Source organism: Pelodiscus sinensis, chromosome 8 (genome assembly GCF_049634645.1).
Source record: "Pelodiscus sinensis isolate JC-2024 chromosome 8, ASM4963464v1, whole genome shotgun sequence".
Classification (NCBI taxonomy): domain Eukaryota; kingdom Metazoa; phylum Chordata; order Testudines; family Trionychidae; genus Pelodiscus; species Pelodiscus sinensis.
In genome coordinates this window covers 63,576,061-63,591,782 of record NC_134718.1, presented here as the reverse complement: position 1 = coordinate 63,591,782, position 15,722 = coordinate 63,576,061, and the positions used below count along the sequence as shown (strand labels likewise).

The following is a 15,722-nucleotide window of genomic DNA, read 5'->3' as shown; positions in this document are numbered from 1 at the left end:
ACTCTGGGCAGATCCTCAGCTGTTGTGAATTGGCTTTGCTCTGACTGGGGTGCTTGCCACAGGCCAGCCACCCCTAGCTAGAACATGTATTACCTGACCGCATTCAAAACGAATACACTTGTGTCACTCCACAGTCGGGTTTTTACATTGCAGAGAAGCAGGTACTGACTGAGAATCATGCATACGTTGTTTTTTCAGTTACTGAATACTGTGAGGGCAAATCACTGAATGAAATAGTGTAACAATCTGTCCAGTACACTAGATCAATAAGAGCCTTTAAATTGGAAGCACGCAGATGCATATTCAGAGAGCCGAAAATGTAGCATCAGTCAATAATCTGCCACAGTCATTGGGTGACTGAAGAAGAGCCGCCTGGACTCAGTATCTTTTTGTGCACATCTCTCAGCTAAATAGATACACACAGAAATCATTCCACATTATGAATATAACAAAGCATGCTAATTCGTTATAAACCATACTAACTGGTTTGCACTTCAGTGAACTGAGCTTGCATTTTTCTAGCTGAAATCAGCCCCTCAATTCCTCGCCAGCATGTTTACCATCGACCATGTGTTCTTAGAGACGGGCAGAATTTTACACTAAATAAAAAGAGGACCGCTCATGTCAAGGCTAGAAGAGAGAATGCCAGTTTCCTTACACTAGCATATCATCTCACAAGCAAACACTACTGGAGAGTGGCATTTGAGTAGCTCCAAAGTAACTGCAACTCCTGTTGTCCTGGATGAAATGGGGGAAGGTGTTGTAGAAGTAACAGTCTGAAACAATAAGGCAGAAAAATGTGAAAAGATACTAAAGGCAGTCTGCAACACTGAGGTCCCAATAGCAGTTGTTGGACTCAAGAGATGGCATTTAACCCTTGTTTTAATCTAAAACTGAATGCATGGTAGGTATTTAAAAATAGCACTAACAGGACTAGAAAACATTGCATTGGACTTAAATTCTAAAGTCTCTTGATTTCTCCCCCCCCGCTTCTTCCCCCCAGTAGGCTATAGGACGTTTTCAACACACTGCCCAGTGCTGCATTCTCCTTCTGTTACACTTGCAACATTCCCCCTCCACTTCTCTTTAATACAGATTTACACAGCACCTGCCGGTGCATCAAGTTTTATTTACACAGCACACAAAATGCAAATTGTTTCGGTTGGAGAGAGTCTAGCTATCAGTGGAATGGGAAATTTTAGCCAACAAAACAAAGTTTTGTGAAAAAAAGCACAAGGCATCTTTAGCCCCGACAGTGGTTTTTAAAGTTTAATTCCAGTCTCTGCAAACTCCATTTACCTCTGCTGGAAGAGATAAAGGGCTGAGCTGACCCTAGTGGGATTCGACCACTATCATCTGTGGTTTATTAATCCTAGAGAGGCGCTGATAGTACCCACATAACATACCTCAAACCCTGACTCTTTGTGATTCCAGAGCTGGACATCGCTTAAGCAGTGACTGTCAACTGGCCAGCAGTCTGCCACACTGGTCAGTGGTTTGGCCACATCCATGGACAGACCAACTACGGGGCACTCAATTGATTTTGTCTGTCACCTTAACAGGTTTTCAACTTAGGTTTTAGAGGTGAAAAATCTACTTAATTGGCTTAATTTAACACAAACTCTTTCCTACATTTCTGTCAAGCCTACTTTTTACAGTGATAGAAATGTAGCCGTGTTAGTCTGGGGTAGTTGAAGCAAAATGCAGGACAATGTAGCACTTTAAAGACTAACAAGATGGTTTATTAGATGATGAGCTTTCGTGGGCCAGACCCACTTCCTCAGATCAAATAGTGGAAGAAAGTAGTCACAACCATATATACCAAAGGATACAAGTAGTATCCTTGTATCCTTTGGTATATATGGTTGTGACTACTTTCTTCCACTATTTGATCTGAGGAAGTGGGTCTGGCCCACGAAAGCTCATCATCTAATAAACCATCTTGTTAGTCTTTAAAGTGCTACATTGTCCTGCATTTTGCTTCTACTTTTTACAGAGATTTATAAGCAGAGGGAAATTACATAGATTCTTTGTGGTATGCAGAGATTGCCTCACGGCCTTCTGTTATTGCCCATGAATCCTCCTATTAAAATATTAAGTTTCAAAATTAGCTCCAGACCATGAGTCATATCTGAGTTACATTGATATGAAATACAATCAACGCATCAAGAGACAGAGACCTATGTCACAGCAACGAACAACTCGTTGGCTGGCCAACTCCCTGATTTCCTCTACTCCAAGCCTCTGTTTTACTTAAGCAACAGCTTTCAAGGATGGTTTAAAACAATTAAATGTTATGTTTCAGTTACAGCTTGCAAAGTCCAGATACAACAACAACACCCTTTACAAAACAGCTCATTTCTATACAAAAAGATAAGCTACAAGGGCAAGCTCCTTCACGTCCAGGATTCACTGTATCATACTCCATTTATATTTTAAAATGAAACCAAATTCGGTAGCTAAAGACTACCAAAGAATTATACAAAATACTACAAAACAGTAGCTAGAAAACGCAAGTTCGTAACAATTTCAAACAAGCGCTTGCCAGAAAATCACAAGGTGCACGACAGACCCTACTGTCGGGGAAACAGATGCAAAAATACCTAATGAAGCTCATTGCATTTATTGACATGAGGCTTTAATAAGCGGGGGAGGGGGCGGAAGCAGACAACAAATGATAACGACTAACTCCATCCTGGAAGGTACACACCTACATGATTATGGCTGATATATTTATCAATACATGTTAATTACCTTTTTCTTTCACCATGGCAAATGAGTCCTCTTTGTAGCAGAGACAGCAAGGATTAACTGAAGTAATTTATATAGACTCACGTTCCTTCCAGCAGTGTTTGGCTGGGATGGGGAAAAAGGGAGGGGGGAGGTGAGGTAGTTTATTCCAGAGAAGTCTCTCCCTTGGTCAGATTTTCCACAAGATCTGATAGAGAATGACTGCTCGTCACTGTCCTTTTTCTTCTTGTGCCTCCTCTCTCCCTCTGTCCCTTTTCCTATCACCGCTGTCAGCTCATTCCGTGCTTCTGGACTCTGCCCCTTGTGCTGAAAGGACCCACTGCAGCTGCTGCGTAACAAATGCAAAATTCCACCGTCCCTAATCTCTAGTCATTGACACCACCTTCCGTTTCCCCTTGCCAAGCAGAATGGCACTGGCAACACTGTTATCCCCCAAGTGACAGATAACAGATTGCAAAGTGAGGAGCACTGAGGAATGCTTGGGGAACTGTTTAAACTGCAAAATTGATATTCGCTCGCTTATCACTTTTCCTCTGAACCAAACTGACCCTGAATAGAACCCAAGAGGAATATAGAACAAGGGCTGATTATTTGTATTTTTTAGTGCCTAGGAGACCTAGTCGTGCACCAAAACTCCATTGTGCCAGGTACTTTACACACAGATTAAAAAGTCCTGAAGAGCTTACCATCTAAATATAAATACAGAGGGATACCAACAAGCAAGGAAATAATAAGATAATATCGGCCATTCGACAGACAGTGGTCTGATACCAATAGCTTAACAGTTGGTAAATTTTTGTAGCCGTCACAGCAAAGGAGAGGTTTAAGGATAGTTCTGAATGAGGATAAGAAGTTAACTTTCTGAATTTTTGGAGACTTCCTCAGAAACGTGAGAAAGCATAGAAGTGACTGGAAATGTAACAAGTGGGCAATAGCAGCAGAGCTGACTTTCTTGGATGAGCTCTGTTTACCCACTCTTATTTTCATAGGAAGAGGGATATAAAATGTTAACAAATCATAGACATACATCAATATCCAGAAAGCAAACATGCCCAGAGATGTTCTAATGTGCTTTTAATCACAGCACACAGACAATGGAATAGTCAAATGAGACTATGCAAATTGGGCATAAGACAGTTTTTTAGAAAAACAAAAGTCAGTCAAATATTTAAAAAAACAAACAAACAAACAAAAAAACACACCCAGAAAGGTCACGCTTGCTCTAAAGGTCAAAATGTTCATTAAGTGAAATTCTATATGTTTAAGACCTAAACTGCCTTTATTATTTCCTTTAAAAATTAAGGAGATAAAAAACCCCATTAGTGCTCATAAAACTCAAAAGACTGATGTTTTGAAGAAGGTTGCCTGTCAATTCACACCCACACCCCTACCTCTGTCCATTCCACACAGCACCGGGATGATCTAGATCAGGCCTAGGCAAAACACCCTCTACAGGCCGAATCCAGGCCACCACGCCAATGAATACAGCCCATGGAGGCAGCAGGGAGCCTCAGGCAGATTCCCCTGCTTGCCCCACCCCAGCATGCCTCTGCGAAAAGCAGCTACTGGGCCATTTGTTCTCCACAAACTGTGAGCAGGGAGGAGTGGTGCCTCATGGCTGCTCCCGCCCCCAGCACAATCCCATTGGCCAGAAGCTGCCTGTTTGTTAAAAAAACAGCGCAGGAAGCACCAGCACCCCTCCCCTCCTGCTCTTATTCACACACCACATGACCCTGCCGCCTGTGTGGGGGTGTGGCGGGCTCCTGCCTGAGAAATGAGCTCAGCTGCTGGCTGGGAGTCTCACAGGTCAGTCTCCCGGCCAGAGGTTGCTTCTTGCACCCCAACCCCTCCCTCCGCAAAAATCTCTATCCCACATAACCCAAACCCTCTTCCCCCCTCCTGAGACCATGCCCCAATTTCCTGCCCCAGATCACTAACTCCCCTTGCCCTAGGTCACAACCCAAACCCCTGCATCCCAATCCCATGCCCCAGGTCACAACTGTATCTTTCACCCAAACTCCCTCCCAGACCTCACGGGCCCTCCTGCACCCAAATCCCTTACCCCAGAGGTGGTAAGACAGCCTCCGCGGGCCAGATCAGGCCCACCAAGTCGGTTGATCCAGCCCACGGCCACCCTACCACTCCCCTGCCCCCAGGCCAATTGAGACCTGGAGATGGGAACTTGCAAAGTCTCCTCCTCCACCTCCCAGGGGAACGTGGTACCAGAGGGAACCACCAGCTGTTCAAAACAGCTGATAGTTCTCTCTAAGCACTGGGGGTGGATGGCAAAGACTTCATGCACTCCCCTGCCCTCAAGCCAAATCAGGGAAGCCTCCTGGCCATGCCCTTTCACTCAAAGACCCACCCCTTCTGGAGCAGTCCACAACCACTTCAGAAATTTGTGAAGTGGCCTCCTTTCGAAAATTATTGCTCACCCCGATCTAGAAGGTGTTTGGCCCTGCTGTGAGGGCAGGGGACTGGACTTGCTGACCTCGAGGTCCCTTCCAGTTCTAGTATTCTATGATTCTAGTCCTGACATGCTTTTCCAGTCTTCCAGTTGCCCAGCGCTAACTGAGCGGTGATCTTAGGATGGTTATTAAGTTGATGTAAAAAAAATAATAATAAAGCATTTACAGAGCAGCCAAGCCTCCTAATTTCATAACAATTCTCATGGTATCTGATGTTTTCTTGAAGTCCCAGCTTCTGGATTCATGTTATTCTGGACTCATGTTATTAGGACAGAATCTTAGATTTTACTGATAAGAAAAAGTAGTATGTTTCTAGAAAATGTCTGTTATTTTGTGTTTGTACAGCACTTAGTATAACGGGTCTCCATTCTTTATTGCATGCCTGGCAAGAATAATAAAACATGAGACCCAATGGCTCAAAAACCAGAAGGCCAATATAAAATGCACTTTTAAAAATACCTAATTTTAAGCCAGTTTCACAACTGAGGGGGACTGAGCCATGATTTGTGAACACTTGGGATTGACAACAACGTACTTATATATATTTTCCTTCTTGAAAGGGCTTTATTCATATTGCTTTGCAGTTATTAACTAACTACGTACAAAACTCGTTTTGGACAGGTACACTGTCTCACCATTTTAAAGAGAGGGGGGAAAAAGTTTTAGAAGTTGAGCAATTTGTACAAGCTGAAAGGGGAAGTCAATGGATCATCTGAGTTCAAAACTCAGATTCACTCACACTCACTTCCAGCTTTGCACATCTGAATCACAGAACACTAGAACTGGAAGGGGTCTCGAAAGGTCATCGAGTTGAGTCTCCTGCCCTCATGGCAGGCCCAAGCACCTTCCATCCCTGATAGATGTCTAACCAACCTGCTCCTAAATATCTCCAGTGATGGAGATTCTACAATCTCCCTAGGCAATTTATTCCAGTGTTTAACCACCCTGACAATTAGGAAGTTTTTTCTTAATGTCCAACCTAAACCTCCAGTTTAGCTGCAGTTTAAGCTCCAGTGCTGCAGTTTAAACCCATTGCTTCTTGTCCTATCCTCAGAGGCCAAGGAGAACAATTTTTCTCCCTCCTCCTTGTAACACTCTTTCAGGTACTTGAAAACCACTATTATGACCCTTCTCAATCTTCTCTTTTCTAAACTAAATAATCCCAATTCTTTCAGTCTTCCCCCATAGCTCATTTTCTCTAGACCTTTAATCCTTCTTGTTGCTCTTCTCTGGACCTTCTCCAAATCTTTCTTGAAATGTGATGCCCAGTACTGGACACAATGCTCCAACTGAGGTCTAATTGAAACTGGACTGCAACTCAGGCCAGCCTAAGGGAATTCCTTCCTAAAGTCTTTATTTCAGGAGAAGAAAAAGTGAATATATAGAATCACTGTGCAGACACCCTTCTGACAAAGTGACAGATGGATGATACATCTTGGAGAATGAGAACATACAGCTCGTGATAGATTGTATTTACGGCAAATATTTTAAAGTGTTTTGCGAATATACACACACACACACCCCCACCCCCATCAGGAACAACAGAAAAAAAATTAAGCAAGCCAGCCTCTCTCAGCTCTGGAGTTGGTATTTGATTCAACTAATTTCTTAAAACAAAAAACAAAAAAAAGTGTAGAGAAATGCCGGGGAAAAATGCCTTTTGCCTAATGCATTAGGCTGAGCCTCTATTGTTAGCTCCCTCATGTGCAGCAGGGACACAGTCCAAGCAGTTTGGCATTCTTGCTTCTGTGACTCAGTATGTTACTAATAATAGCATGGGCTTCTCAGTTGGTGAAGATGGGCTAAACCCCTTCAGCCCCTACATATTGTGCACCCTGTCACATTCCTGACTTATCACAGCCATTAGAGCAACCTTGCTTTGTTCTTAAAAATCTCATCATATTCTGTAAACAGCTAGCCAAAGAGGGTCTTTGAAACAAAGTGGTATGTCTGGCCTTCAGTCATAAATACAAGCTCTGCTATGTCACAATTCCAGAAGGCACTACACATGGCTATGATTAACCCTTTGCTGTGACCTTTAGACACTCTGAAGGTTTGCATCAACAATTATCATTCATTTTCCACTTTAGCAACTGCTGACATGTCAGCTAACTGCTGGTATCTGGACTTTTTGTTCTCCGAGTCCACTACCCCCATTTTTCACATGTGCTAGAGATTAGCACTGCTGTATTTCATCTCACCCATGGCTGCAAGGAAGGATTTCTCCCACTGCCTATCAGCCAGCCAGGGAAAACTGGGAGCTTTTAACGTGCATGTAAAAATAGCTTTAAAATATACACTGTAGTAAACTACATTGGAGAGGTTGGGAGCCAACTAATTTACTCCTGAGTCAAAGAATATAATATCAGTTACTGGTATTGTAAATAAAGTCAAATGCATTACATTTTTATGCCTGAGCGGTTTTGATTTTTAATCTCATTGCTTAAAATTTCTTAGGGTTTAATGGGTCCCCTGCCAACCTTTCAGAATCTATTCAAATGCCTCACTAACTAGAAAACAAGGATGAGTAACTAGCAACTCTGGAAGTACACAAACACAAAAAATTCAGATAAAAGTGTGGTTTTAAAATGCCTATTGTCTCTTCAAAAATATACCTGATGTGAGGAATACAGACAGTTCAAATCAGATATACAAATGACCATGCAGCAGTCACACAAAATAGTACATTAAAAAAAGTTAAATTGGTTACCCAGAATCTTAGATTGTTACTCTCACTTAAAGGCTCTGAAAACCAACTTTTCATCTTGCTCTCATTTCCTACAGATGACACAATGGTTTATAAATACCACTGCATGATGTTTCCATGATTTTTTTCCCCCCAAAACTGACTTGTACCGGTTGTTCACTGAACAATGAGTCAGTAATCAAAAATTAAGAGGCAAGGGGGACTATTTTGCTAAATAACATTAGAAAAAAAAAACCAACCTACTTGAACATGCCTCTCCATTTGGATCAAAGCCAGGCAGACAGTTTTGACAACAAACCCTGCTGCAAGCATCCACAGCTGAACAATGGTTCAGCCTCAGGGTACGTCTACACTAGCCCCTTAGATCGATCTAGGGAGGCTAATGAGGGTGACCAGAATTGCAAATCAAGCCCGGGATTTAAATATCCCGCACTTGATTTGCATGTTCCTGGCCAGTCGCCATTGACTAGCCCAAAGTAACTGCCCACGTCTACACGCGGAAGTGAAACAGGATTCCCAATTTAAAGCCCTAACTCAAATGAGCTGGTATTCCTCCTGCAATGAGGTTTACCAGCTAATTCGAATTAGGGGCTTTAAATCGGAATCCCGTTTCACTTCCGCGTGTAGACGTGGGCAGTTACTTTGGGCTAGTCAATTTCTAAAATGGCGACTGGCCAGGAACATGCAAATCAAGCGCGGGATATTTAAATCCCGGGCTTGATTTGCAATTCTGGTCACCCTCATTAGCCTCCCTAGATCGATCTAGGGGGCTAGTGTAGATGTACCCCAAGTCACTTAGGAGCCAATACTTGTGTAAAACTCTTATCTTTGGCAAATGCCTTCTCCAAGCACAAAATCCTCCCTCCTCTTACTCTGGTTATTTGTCCCTAGCTTAACTGTGCTGGAACTGAGGCCATTGGGAGCTACACGGGATGAAGGTGGAGGGAGGCAGGCCAGCAGACAGTCAATGTCAGCAAAATGTCTTGTGGTCCGCAAGGGGATTACCCTGATGGGCCGCATTTTGCCCACCACTGCCTTATGCAATAGGCCACACCATCTCTCAATGGAAAGAGAAACATTATTTTTGCAGCAAATGCTATTTAGCCACAGTGCACATAAATATCCCAACAAGTCTTTGGTAAGGCTACTTAAGTTTGAACATCTCTCTCTCCAACACACACATTGTCCATAAACAAATGTGACCAAATCTTATTGAAAGGTAACAAATTTTAAATTAATGAAGATTGCCTATCTCCTAGAACTAGAAGGGACCTTGAAAGGTCATTGAGTCCAGTCCCCTGCCTTCACAGCAGGACCAAGTACCATCCCTGACAAACTTTTGCCCCAAATTGCCTCCACAAGAATTGAACTCATAACCCTGGGTTTAAGAGGCCAATGCTCAAACCACTGAGATATCCCTCCACCCCAATATGTCTGGTGTTTAACAGTCTTGTTTTAAGGGCAATCAGAACACTGTTTTTAACGCCTTATGGCACCATGAACATAGGGTTGCCAGATGGTTTCAACAAAAATACCCAACTCCTCCTCCTCCCCCCCCCCCCCCCCCCCCCCCCCCCACACACACACACACACACACACACCCTCCACCGCCCGGCAAAAAATTCTGTTGGGGGAAGTTGTTGAGCTTGGCCCCTTTTATTGCATGCAGAGTCAAAATAGGGATAGGAAGAGAAGAGGTTGAGCACTAAGTCCCAGGGAAGGCATTGCTTGCCCTTGCTCAGGTCTTTAGGGGTTTTGCCGGTGGCCAACTTGTTTTCTTGGTTGAGCCAGAAGAAGGGACCTTCCCTGCAGAACTAGGGAGTTCAGGGGCGGGGATCCGGAGGCTGGGCCCAGTGGCTGAGTGTGTCGTAGGGTTGCCAGGTCTCTGGTATTTTTGCCTCCTGGCAGGGAAAGAGCCAGAAAATACTGGACATTTTAGGTGTCTGGTATTTTCTGAATTTTACCACCGGACAGGAGGCAAAAATACTGGACTGTCCAGGTCAATACCGGACACCTGGTAACCATACATGAATGTCTTCAATAATATAAGAGTCATAATTCTTCCAAAAACACTTGGGTTTTTAAAAACCCAGAAAATCCACAATAAAAAGGTTATATGTGTGGGAAATTCAGAATTAAGGAAGCCAAATTACCTCAGTTGTGTCACCCTATGCTCCCCTCTCAGATTTTCTAAACCCCCTCCCCCATCTAAAAATCTCTCCCTTTCCACGCACGTCACAAGCATTGTGAAACTGGTGGAACTCCAGCCCCCCTCCACCCTATGAAACTTTAAGATGCTTTGGACATGAACTGTGCCACTATTCCAGAAGCAGAAGGCAGCTTGTTTGGCCCAGACTTGCTAAAATAGGATGATCAGGTACCCCGACAAGAACAAGGAATTGTCAGGTACTAGTTAATTCTTGAATTCTTTACTCCCTTTCACCTGCTTACCCTGAAATCTCTTCCCCATACCAGCCAAACTGTCTTGTTAGGGGATTCCCTCTCTCCATATTATAATGCAGCTCCGCATTTAGGTTAAAACACCTATGATATCTGAACCTTTTCAGGCCAGCCCAGTGGCCTAAATCTCATGCTGGAAACTGGGGTGTGATTGATATACTGCTGTGACGGCGCGTTGGGGGTTCCCCGTCTCCTGCACCCCGAAATGGCACAAACAGACTGCACCAGCCAGTGGAATTGAGGGTGGTTTATTGCTCCTCCAGCACAGCGCAGCACAGATGTAGTCTGGTCACAGGAACTGGGCTAGGATGCCTCAGGCCCCCTTGAGATGGGGGAGACTGGGCCCCTAAACTCCAGCCCCTTCCCCTAGCGCTCTCCTCCATGCCCTCCGACAGCCAGCAACCAACCCCCTCACTTCCAGCCCTGCCCCCCAGCCAAGCCAGCATTCCACCTTCCTTTGTTCCTCTCCATGGGGGGTGTCTGGCCACTGGTTTGCATAGTGACTCATCCTGTTTTGCTGGGTCGTGGTCCCCACGACAGCCAGTGGGGGTTCCCCAGAGCCAGCAGCATAGAAACCAGCCAGGTACCCCCACTACGTCACAGTTCTCCCCCCTCCGAGAGCGAACTGAGCAGGGTCACTCTGCTCGTGACCTAGGGAAGTTCGGGTCCTCTGCGTGGGAACCCGCCCTGGGGACATGGGTGCTCCCCTTGACTCGGGCCGGCCGTGGCGAGGCCCCACATGAATTGGCTTCCCTCTGTCCACTTCGCCGCCCCGCTCCAGGGCGACTGGCACAGGCCTGTCCTCGGGGGTCACACCCACCCTTCCACTGGCCTTGATCTCTGGCCAGGGTCTCTCGGGCCGGGGCCATGAGCCCAGCGAGCCTTCTCTGGACAGCCAGGGCGGCTTCCACCCCCGATGCTCCATCCAGGGAGGACTTCCCCTCCCATAACTCTCTCAGCCATCCCAGAGGGTCTATCTGGGGTAGAGACCCCCAAGCCGCTTTCCTCCTGTCTTGGGCCTTCCCGCCCCTCTGGCAGGAGTCACAGGACCGGCAGTACCGCTGCACGGCCGTAAAGATTCCCGGCCAATAGAAGTGCTGGAGCAGCCTCAGCCGGGTGCTCCGGATCCCCCGGTGGCCCCCAACGGGGGAATCGTGGGCCAAATACAGCAGCTTGAGGCGATACTTTCGGGGGACGACCAGCTGCCCGCTGGACCCCCCCATGCCCCTCGCCTTCCTGGGGGGGAGCCACTCACGGAACAGGAGCCCACGCTCCCGCAGGAATCTCTCCTGGCCACCTCTCCCCCGGGGCTGAGCTGCATGGAGGCCAGCCTGGTCCCTCAGCCTCTGCAAGGAGGGGTCTGCCTGCACCTCAGCCTGGAATTCAGCTGCTGAGGCAGGGGATCGGGACCTGTCCCCCCACCTCTGCCTAGGTCCGGAGTCCCAGCCTGGCTGGACCCCGTGTCCACTGGGATGGGACCCTGAGGATGCTGCCAGGAGTCCTTCCCTGGACCCACGTTGTCAGCCCCCCGCTGGCTCTGGCTCCAGGTAGTGACTAGAGCCCGCTGGGATTCATGGGGCCACTCCTCTAGGTCATTCCCCATCAGCACCTCGGTGGGCAAGTGCGGGTGCACCCCCACTTCCTTGAGGCCTTCCTTCGCCCCCCATTTCAGATGCACCCGGGCTACAGGCACCTTAAACGGGGACCCGTCTATGCCCTTCAGGGTCAGCTGCGCGTGGGGTAGTATCCGCTCCGGGGCCACTATGTCGGATCGGGCCAGAGTCACCTCCGCCCCCGTGTCCCAGAAGCCCGTCACCTTCCTACCATCCACCTCCAGGGGTATGAGGCACTCGCTCCGCAGGGGCCGTCCTGCCCCCACCCGGTACACGGAGAAATCCGCCTCCTGAGAATCAGACCTCCCAGGGGAGGTGCACAGAGCATCCTTCCCCTCTCTCTGAGCTGAGGTTTGCCTGCCAGCCCCTGCCTCTGGGGCAGCCTGCCCTTCCTCCCGCCCCAGCCAGTTAACCCTGGAAAGTCCCCGGTCCTGGGACCTGGTGCACTGAGCCCTCTTGTGGCCTTTTTGCCCACAGCGATGGCAAGTTAGGCTTTGGGCTGTCTCTGTCCAGGCCCTGGCTGGTTCTCTGGGGCGCAGACGACCTGTTCCTTGGTCTCGCCCCGTAGTTGACTCCCTCCGTCGCTCAGCCAAGATCCGGTCTCTGCGCGGTTCCCTCTCTCTCCGGGACTCCCGTTCACACCTGGACCGGCTCTCCGTGAACTCATCCGCCAGTCTCCCGGCCTCCTGGGGGTTCTCTGGTGTCCGGTCCTTGAGCCACAGCCTCAGTTTGGGTGGGCACGCTTCATAGAACTGCTCCATCATGACCAGCTTGAGCAGCTCCTCTGCGGTCTGGGCTCCGACTCCAGACACCCACTTGCGGCAGTATTGCGCCAGGCGGGAGGCCAGGTCCACATAGGTCTCCCGTGGCCCTTTCTGTACCCCCCGGAACTTCTTCCTGTACATCTCGGGGGTCAGCCCGAACTTGTGCAGCAGGGCCTCCTTGACTCGGTTGTAATCCCCTGGCTGTAGGTCCTCCAGCTGACTGAGCACTCCGGCCGCCTCCTGGTTCAGTGCGGGGATAAGATCCTGCAGCCAGTCAGCTGGGGGGACCCGTTGCAGTCCACAGGCCCTCTCAAAGGCACTGAGGAACCCGTCTATGTCACCCATGTCCTTCAATTGGGCCACCACGGGCCTCTCCAAGCATCTGGCAGTCCTGGGACCCTGGGGCCCCTCCGCACTTGGCGCAGCCGGTGCCCCGCCGGTTCTCCGCTCTGCCATGGCCAGCTCATGCTGCCGCTGCCTCTCTCGATCTTGGCGCTCCTTCTCTCGATCTTGGCGCTCCCTCTCTCGGTCCTGGCGGTCCCTCTCTCGGTCCTGGCGGTCCCTCTCTCGGTCCTGTACTTCCAATTCCCTGATCCGCAGCTGGATCTCCAGGCGCCGCAGCTCCGCTGGGCTGGCCCCTGCCCTAGATGGGCTACGGCTTGCAGGCCTCCTGGGAGACGCTGTCTCATCTCTCCGGTGGGTTCCAGCGCTCCTCCCCCTCTCTGAGCCTGACACACTCTCAGGGGGGGTCTGGCTGCTTCCCATGGGGACAAGATCCTGGCCCTGTGGCTGGTCATTCTCTTCCAGCTGGGCAATCAGCTGGGCCTTGGTTGCTTTCTGCACAGGCAAGCCCCTCTCTCTGCACAGCCCCACCAGCTCTGCCTTCAAGAGTTGGGCGTAGGCCATCTGCCCGCTGGGCCCCTCGGTGCAGACTCACCAGTCTAGTCCTTCTCTCGATCTTGGCGCTCCCTCTCTCGGTCCTGGCGGTCCCTCTCTCGGTCCTGGCGGTCCCTCTCTCGCCCCACGATTCCCAGGAACCGCTTCGCTCTGTCTCCAGCACGCCTGGCTCCAGGGCTCTTGCTTCTACAGCGCCTTGTTGCTCACCGCTGGAAGCTCCATCCACGGGGTGCAGTGCATCCCACTTCTGACACCAGTGTGACGGCGCGTTGGGGGTTCCCCGTCTCCTGCACCCCGAAATGGCACAAACAGACTGCACCAGCCAGTGGAATTGAGGGTGGTTTATTGCTCCTCCAGCACAGCGCAGCACAGATGTAGTCTGGTCACAGGAACTGGGCTAGGATGCCTCAGGCCCCCTTGAGATGGGGGAGACTGGGCCCCTAAACTCCAGCCCCTTCCCCTAGGCTCTCCTCCATGCCCTCCGACAGCCAGCAACCAACCCCCTCACTTCCAGCCCTGCCCCCCAGCCAAGCCAGCATTCCACCTTCCTTTGTTCCTCTCCATGGGGGGTGTCTGGCCACTGGTTTGCATAGTGACTCATCCTGTTTTGCTGGGTCGTGGTCCCCACGACAGCCAGTGGGGGTTCCCCCAGAGCCAGCAGCATAGAAACCAGCCAGGTACCCCCACTACGTCACAACTGCCCTTCGAGCAGAAGAGACTCCCGTCATTTAGAAGTCCCATTGTATTAGAGAAAGGCATCCTGTTCCATCCAGTGCTTCTTGCTCAGAAGAGAAGACATGTGACATGGCTGAAAAATGGAGGGAGATATACAGAGCTCTGATGGGGACACAGGTGAAGAAGAGCAGGAGCAAAATGAATCTCAATTAGAAAAAAAGATCTGCAGACAGTGTCCTAATTTCAGATAGAATCCTGAAAGCTTAATGAGGTATCTTAAAGAAACTGGAACTTCCATTGTCCTTAGTAATACAAAGAGACATCTGAGGAACAAAGAAAGGTAGATTGCCACATTTAAGAACATGCTTCACTTAGTAATAATGTACTTAATTCTACCTGCCCGGACAAACTATATTAGTCACAGATATTCATGTGAGATATTGCTGCAAACCTTCATCTTTAAACATGAGCTGTAACAGCCATGGACATTTACAATAAAACTGCTCTCCTGGGCTGTGGGGAAGAGGATACTTAACTCATCCAAAATAAAATTAATTCCTGTTATGAACTGAAATGAAGGTGAACTAACCAGACACTTCCTACAGCTTGTGTTTAGGAACCATGGAAGAGAATCAAAACTGCCAATTCTAAGGCAGCCAGTTCTTCCCTAGTAAACTACATTTGTCTCAAAAAAATTGAGAGTTTTAATGGTAATTCGAGTTTTGTTTCTGTACCTGTTTTGTAAAAGTTGTCAATAAATTCTCCTTAAAATGTAGTACAGTAAACTTCCGATAATCCGGCACCTTTAGGACCCAGGGGGTGCCGGATTATCAGATATGCCAGAGTACCGGAAGGGGGGCTATGAGAGGTTGGGGGGGCAGGGCAGTGGGGAACTGCACGGCATGGGAGAGGGTGGCGCTGCAGGACCAACCTGGCAGCACTCCAGCTGCTCTGCCTCCGGCTTCCCCAAGTCAACCGCTGGTCAGTTTCAGCAGCAGCGGACTTGGGGAAACCGGGGCCCGAGCAGCTCCAATTGTCCGGCTGGCCGGAGCACTTCCGGGTTCCAGTTGGTGCCGGACTATCAGGAGTGCCGGACCACTGGATGCCGGACCATTGACGTTTTACTGTATACTAGTTTGATCAAACATCAAGGACGAAATTCAAACCTACTGAAACTTCACTGGTGCCAACAAATTAACAAGGCTGAATTTGGCCCTTCATCAACACCCACAGGGGGCTTGCACAAAAAACAATGCCTGCAACCATCTTCCCATAAACACACACCAAGATCTATGGTAGTCAAAAAAAAACTAGATGTGGATCCAAATGACATCACTGGATATGACTGAGTTGAATGGAGCAACTTGAAATGCAGAGACCTAAAAGA

The 15,722-nt window shown here is 48.5% G+C and overlaps 1 protein-coding gene across 15 annotated transcripts in view; it reads right to left on the bottom strand.

Annotated features, from left to right (window-relative positions):
• Positions 1-15,722, bottom strand: part of ABLIM1 (actin binding LIM protein 1) — a 322,972-nt gene that overhangs the window by 198,187 nt on the left and 109,063 nt on the right. The window contains exon 1 of one of the 15 annotated variants that reach the window (XR_012905701.1): positions 2,755-3,090. The exons of the other annotated variants lie outside the window; for them this stretch is intronic. The gene's annotated coding sequence lies outside the window, so the exon portion shown is untranslated. Of the gene's footprint in view, positions 1-2,754; positions 3,091-15,722 lie in introns of those variants that run through there. 15 annotated transcript variants of the gene reach the window in all.